Raw genomic sequence first — 7532 nt, 5'->3', positions numbered from 1 at the left:
GGTCTCCCCGTACCTACAATTGGCCTGGAACTCTCTATATATATACCAGGCTGGCCTTGAGTTCACAGGCATCCACTTGCCTCTGCTTCTCAAGTGCTAGGATTAAAGGACTGTGCCACCACATCAGGTTTAAAAAGTTCAGTTTTTTTACATTGTTTGTTTTGTAAAGTATTTCAGAATTTAGGACGTATATATTTTTTCCTTAAAGGCTTTTCTTTCAATTTCAAATGTTTTTTTACATTTATTTATTTATTTACTTATTTATTTTGGGAGTAATGTGTGCCACCATGCTCATGTGGACTTCAAAGGGCAACTTGCGAGCATCGATTCTTTTCTTCCATATTTGGGTCCTGGGGATCCAGCTCCGTTTGTCAGGCTTGGAGGCAAGCACCCCAACATGCTATGCTATCTCCCTGGCTCCCTGGATTTTTATATTATATATGATTTTTACTTATTGTGTGTGTATTCACGTGATGGGGGGACATGCATGCCACCATATACATGTGGAGGTCAGAGAATAACTCTGTGCGATCAGTATTCTCCTTCCACATTTACATGGGTTCTAGGGATCACATTCAGGTTTTCAGACTTGTATGGCAAGTGCCTTTTCCACTCAGGCATTTCACCAAAAAGACCTGCTACACATTCCCTTTTTTTTCAATATATCCGTGCTGGGCATAGATCCCAGGGTGCCATGCTTACTAGGCGAACAATCTACCACTGAGTTATATCTTTAGCACATATCCTTGTAATACTAAATTTTTTAAACAGTTTAATGAGGCAGAGCATGCAATGTAACACCAGGCTCAGAACTAACTGACACACATGCACACATGCGAGACCGTGTAATGGAGACTTGGAGATTAGCTCAAGAATAAGAGGGCTGGAGTTATCTTCCCCTTTGTGCTGTTGTATATTTCATTAGTTACTTCATATCCCCGTGTTATTTTTATCATGACACTCCTCGGTTCAGTACGAGGACGCTTGTGCGTGTGTGCACGTGTGCCTGCGTGCGATTTGTGTGCTTGCGTGTGTGCACGTGTGCCTGCGTGCGATTTGCCCTTTCTCTGGAGCAGTTAACTCACTCAAGGGAAGTAGTGACATCTACATAAACTTACTGAGAATTTTTAAATGAATTTGAGGGCACCCACACTGGGCAGTTCACACCTGCCTATAACTCCAGCTCCAGGGGCATCTGAAGCTTCTGGTTTCCCTGGCATCTGCACTTATGTGCACACACCCATACAGATACAGACACACAGATACACACATATTAATAAAAATCGAAATTTTTTTGAAAAATGAACTTGAGGGGCTGGAAAGATGGTCCAGAGGTTAAGAGAACTGGCTGTTCTTGCAGAGAACCTGAGTTCAGTTCCCAACACCCACATGGCAGCTAACAACCATCCATACCTCCAGTTCCAGTAGATCAGACACTCTTTTCTGACCTCTGTGGGCATTACCCAATACGGGTGCACTTACATACACACAGGTAATACATTCACACATGTAAAATAAAATAATAAATAAAATAGTTTAAAAAATAAAATAAATGAACTTGAAAAGTTCTTTTTGCTTTTTCTTTAGAGATAGAGAAAATGATACAAACGTGTTTTGTTTTGACCAAAATTAGCTCTTGGGCAATGGGTAATTTTCCAAAATCAGCCTGACATTTGAATGCCTTTCTTGAATCATAGATGTTTTACTAATTTGTTGTGTGTTTGGGAACAAGTTGATAACTTTTCTGGACTTCAGTTTTTGTCATCTTTTAAGTTTTAGTTTATTTTTGAAACTCCAAACATGCCAGGCACTCTTTGGTTGCATAAATACTAAGCAAATCCTTATTTCTCCCCAATGAGGAAGATTCCATTTTCCCCACTTTTCAAGAAAATGGAGCAGCAGCAAAGGATTAAAGCCTCACTGAGGTTAGCCTTTTCTACTGCTGTGTCAGACAACCTGAATTGGAGTAACTTTTAAAGGAAATGATGTTCATTTGGCTCAGAGTTCTGGAAGCCCAAGAGCCAGACACCAGCATCTGCTTGGCTTCCGGCAAGCACCTAACCCCTAACCTAGCCCCTTGGTAACTACCCGCTCTCAACCTAACCCCTTGGTAACCACCCGCTCTCAACCCATCCCTGTGAGAACTAATCTAGAGACAGTAATCACAATAGAGACATTAATCTCTCCCAAAGTAACAGTCTTAGCAACCAACTTTGAACTTGGGTTTTGGGCTATTGCAAACCACAACCTAACCACACAAGTGCAGCAATTTCCTCTGAAATAAAATCTTCCATCTTGGAGGATCCATCATTAAGAGACAAAATGTTCTTGGAGAGATGCTCACTAAAACACAGAATGTCCTAAAGGGAGACAAGATATTCCATCTTGCAGGGAAGTTTATTAAATTCAGGAAGTAAACAACTCAAAAGCTTTAGGAAGTCCCTGAAACTGACCAGTTCCCTAGACCCCTTCCTTCCCAAGTTTATATAAGTGCTAAAGACTGCTGAGAGACATTCAGACAAATCCAAGTGCCTACAAGAGGCACAGACCAACTGAGCTCCCTGGAAAGGACACTCTTCAACCTGTTGCACTGTCTGCAAGCTGTACAGGGCTCCAGGTTTCCAGCTTTTGTTGTGGCATGCCACCCATGCTGGGGTGGGCTTTTGATAATACAGCTGTCTGTGAGTGATTCCTGTGCCTGTACATGACCTGCCACCCACACTTTGGTAAATAAGCCTGGTAAACTCAGTGGTTCACCAAGGCGGACTTGGTGGTACCCTTACTGTGGCCCATTGATGGTTTCCCATCTGGGGGAAATAGAGGTCTGTTCATGTCTCCCCAGGGATAGTGTCACACAACAAGCAGGTACACAGAGAGGGAGTAGCAAAGCCAGAATTCAGGTCCTGGCAGCCTGGGTCCAACTCCATTGTATCAGCCCCTCTGGCACTTAATTCCCACTGCATTAAACAACACAGCTCCATGACTTCCTGTATGAACACTACCATGTCTCTGGCACATCATTAGGGAAATATTTCCTAAATCTTTTATTCGCTTCATTCCTTGAATTTTCTTTCAAAAATCCAAGTGAGAATATTATTCCAAGTTGTATTTTTATGAAACAATGAGTGTCCCCCCCATTGAGTATTAAGTCTTTAACTTCTACCTTCTAAACTCACCTGTTTATTACTAAATTCAGAACAGGGTAAGTGAGATTGTGTCTTCATGTTTTTCATAATAATTTTTTTGGTATTTTGGAATCCCATACATGACTGTAGTGCATTGACATCATTTCCCCCCTTCCTCTCTCGCCTCTACCTTCTCCTTCTGTCTCTCTACTCCCTCTTGGGTTCTTGACATCTTCTATAATTATGATTGGTAAATATACACATATGTGTGTATATATACACAGGTGGCTCACATACACACATATTATATATATATATATATGTATATGTATATATATGTATATATGATACACTGAGCCCATTCAGTATTACTCATATGTGCCTATATTTAGAGACCACTTGGGATTGGATAACCTATCATCAGTGGAGAAAGTCTCATCAGTGGAGAAAACTGACCCTCCCTCAGCAGTTGTCAACTGCCTGTACCTCTTCACTAGGGGCAGGCCCTTGTGTGATTTTCCCATCCCATTGGCATGTCAGCTGGTAGATTGTGTCTTTAAAGCTCAAAACACTGATTCCTGTATCTCCCTAGTCTTTGTTGTGGTGATATTAACCACTGTCTTTGGAATTCAGCAGGCTGCTGGATTTGGGATTAGATCAAGTGCAAAAAACAGTCTACCTTTTTGGTATGCAGGCAGTAAGAATGAGAGGGGGAGATAGTTATTTAACTTATTATAGCACACATAAATATAACATGGAAATTTTATAGTTTGGGAATTCTGAAACTTTCAAAGGGGAAGGGAGAGGAGGGAGGGGAGGGAAAGGGAGGGGAGGGAAGGGAGGTGAGGGAGGGAAGGGAAAGAAGGGGAAGGGAGGGGAGGGGAGGGATTGTAAACCTTAACAAGGGAATGGCCTTTGTAGATTTCTCTTCCCTATATATTAATATTGAAAATTTAGCTACCCACAAATACAACTACATACCAACAGATTTCTTAGGGAACCAAGAACCTCCAAGTGCTTCTTCAAGTTCTGGCACAGCCTAATGTTTGTAAGACCTTGATGGGCAAGAGAACAGAGAGGGGCTTCCACGCATGTCCTTGACATTATATGTAGTGAAATCTCACATTAAACCAGCATGCTAACAATACAAGTTTTCCTCCGTTACTCTCCTAAGTACACATTCCTCAAACTAAAATCAAATTAGGATTCTCCTTCTGCGGCATTCCATACCAGAAATGTCTATCAGTGTGGTATGTGGCCTTCAGCCTGACACCCACTGGCAGCATAGCTCATCTTTAGGAGGATGATCCTTGGGATCCATGTAGGGAGCATAGAACTCCAGGGTTCGTAGACGCAGAGCATCACAGGCTCTGGGCAGGCATGTCCTCTTCCTCCAGTGATTCTTTGTTCTGTGAGAAGGACCATGATAGAGCAAGCCGAGTATCAGAGCAAGTCCCTGTAAGGTACGGGGTCTGGCAAGTCATCCTTTTTGCTAGCTCTAAGGGTCATGTTTCCCTGAGATAACCTCAGTCATCTGCTACATTTCCTGGGACGAAAAGAATTAGGAAGGGGTGGGGATAAGCTTAGTGGCAAAGCACTTGCCTAATGGGCACATGACCATGGACTCAATCTCAGCAGGGAAGGGACGAAAAGGGACGGGAAAGAGGAAAGGAGAAATAAGCCCCAGTCCTTAAGAGGCAAAGACAGGAGGATCTCTGGGGCTCACTGACCAGCCAAGCTAGCGTAACTAGCCAGTCGTAGGCCCTAGTAAGAGACCCTGTCTGAAATAAAACCAAGCAAACAGAAAAGTCAAGATGGACACAGCTGAGGAATGATACGAGAGGTTAACCCTGACGTCCACGTGCACATGCACACAAAGATTTTGAGCACTCACCTAGCAGGGCTCAGTCTCTCCCTGGGCTCCACCCTGAGCTGAAAGCCAGGAGTACTTTTAGACCTCAGAAAACAGAAAACACTCATGGGAGGTTCATTAGGATAAGCAAATGTGGACGTGGGGGGAGGAAAGGGCAGTCTCTGAGCGTCTGAGACGGCCCAACGGAGGCCTAGGATATCAATTTCTGTTGATCTGATGACAACACTAACATGTAGCGATTGTGAATTAGGTGTCAGGTGCTATGGGAAACATACATACGGATATTGCAGATGGTGTATATCTAGAATATGTATGTCACTTAAAAATCACAGCAACACTTTGCGGATGTGAAGTTGAATTTGCCTGAAGCTGAGCTGCGGATGCGCTTGCAGAGCTGAGAAGACGGCTAGACAATGTGCCTAGCTGTGGAGCCTAAACTCCTAATCGTCTGCAGCATTTAAGCATCACTTTATAAGCATAGGAAAGTGGGAGGAATTTCAGACCCGTGTTAGCCATCCAAAGACCTCCTAGGGCATGCTGAGCTGAAGGTGGAACAGTGGCTTGAGGGACATAACCAGTAGCAGGTGACACGGGTGCAGGCACCATGCTTGGGACAGGAGACTTTGGAAAGCTCCTTGTTTAGAAGCAAGGGACAAGGACACAAGACCTCGTGCTGCTCCTGAATGAAAATGCTTTGCACTAGAGCTACCCACAGAAGTCACCATTTATGACACTCCGCAGTGCAGATGTCGGAAGCAAAGAAAAAGTCTCTTCTTTTAGGAGCCACACTGACCCAGATCTTAGAGAAGGTTGGTGCGGAGTTCACCAGAGGGAGGAATGGATAAATCTCATGCACAAGACTAGATCCAAGAGATGAATTAGTGAAGAGGTCTTGAGAGGGCAATCTTCAATCACTCCTGTTTTAATTAAGAGCAAGAGAAACCAATCCCTTTAAGAGATCTTGTGACTCCTCGGTCCGTCATTTTTGTCTCCTATAACCATCTCCATGAAACTCTGAACAACAGAATGACCTGAAAAAAAAATGAGTAAATTTGTTGCCTTGTATTTGAGGGGTAGGGAGGGAAGAGGAGTTGGGAAAATACAGAAAAGTGAAAGACAGATATGGAGGGAGTGGGGGAGGAAAGAGAGGGGAGTTCAGGTGGTCATTCGATAGGCCACTGGCTTCCTTCTCGTGAGCCTGCAGGAGAGAGAAAGAAAACCTGGTCCAGGAATAAGAAATGTCTTGGGAATAGCTAAGGTGTGTGTCCTGACACCTGGCCCACCTCAGTATGATGGTGGCGGGTGACCAGTTGTCCCTGGTCTTGATGGGTGAAGTCCGGTATAGAGACTAAGGCTGGGGAAAGGCCCCCTACTTCTATTTGAAGAAGTTTCTCTTTATCAACATTGAGAGATTTGTGCATCCAGACACTCTTCACATATAAGAGATAGCTTGTGCCACATAAAAATCAATGGGGTCGGGGGCAGGGGGGCTGGAGAGATAGTTCAGTGTTTAAGATCTCTGGCCATTCTTGTAAATGACCTGGGTTCAATTCCCAGCACCCACATGGCAGCTAACAACTGTCTGCAACTCTAGTTCCAAGGGATCCAACGCCCTCTTCTGACCTCTATGGGCACTGCATGACACAGGTGCATTTATATACGTGCAGAACATACACTCACATACATAAAAATAAAATAAATAAAAAATTTAAAAATCAACAGTGGGGACCAGAGAAATGGCTCAGCAGTTAAGAGCACTGGCTGCTTTTGCAGAGGACCCCAGATGGGTTCCTAGCACCTACATGGCAGCTAACAACCATCCATAACTCCAGTTCCAGGAGGGCTAATATCTTCTTCTGGCCTCCATGGGCATTGCACACATGGGTACACTTACATGCAGGCAAAACACTCTTGACACATAAAAAGTCAAGATACACAAATAAAATAAATAAAAATCAATAGTGCTTTTCTTTTCAAAAATTCTATCCCTATCCTATGCAAACTTTATTTAAAGGAGAGCACTGTAAACAAATGTTGAATCTAGTTAAACATTTCAGCAGCATATCCTTAGGGACAAAGTGTATTGATGTCTGCAACTTACTTTGAAATGCATCCAAAAACAAAGAGATTGATGGTTGTATAGCAGGGTGGATAATTACATAGATGTGTGATAGAGTGACAGCAGTGAGTGTATTTATAGAGTCTAGGTAGTTGATATATGTATATACGTTCACAACTTTTTTGTTCTACATGTTTGAAATTTTCATAATAAAATGTTGGGAGCATTCTTACTGTAGAGAACAGGTTCTTTAAAAAGCACCCTGTAGACCTAAGCTACCAACCCCAGGGCTGAAGAGATGGCTCATCAGTTAAAGGTACATACTGCTCTTGCAGAGAACCTGAGTTCAGTTCCCAGCACCCACATTGGGTGGCTCACAGTTGCCTGTAACTATAACTCCAGTGAATGTGACAGACCTCTGCAGGCAACCGCACACACATGCATATACCCCTACGTAGACACATATACACATGAT

General features: G+C 43.2%; 1 long non-coding RNA gene across 1 annotated transcript in view; it reads right to left on the bottom strand.

Annotated features, from left to right (window-relative positions):
• LOC103728729 overlaps positions 1 to 5697 on the bottom strand; it is an 8212-nt gene extending 2515 nt beyond the window's left edge. The window contains exons 1-2 of the long non-coding RNA XR_607042.1: positions 5020 to 5697; positions 4356 to 4534 (exon numbers count right to left, since the gene is read on the bottom strand). This is a non-coding gene — a long non-coding RNA (uncharacterized LOC103728729). The remainder of the gene's footprint in view (positions 1 to 4355; positions 4535 to 5019) is intronic.
• Positions 5698 to 7532: the final 1835 nt, after the last annotated feature.

This window comes from Nannospalax galili, unplaced genomic scaffold, assembly GCF_000622305.1.
Source record: "Nannospalax galili isolate Female #2095 unplaced genomic scaffold, S.galili_v1.0 scaffold412, whole genome shotgun sequence".
NCBI lineage: Eukaryota > Metazoa > Chordata > Mammalia > Rodentia > Spalacidae > Nannospalax > Nannospalax galili.
Note: the sequence above shows the minus strand (reverse complement) of the source record. Positions and strands in the feature narration are given on the sequence as shown.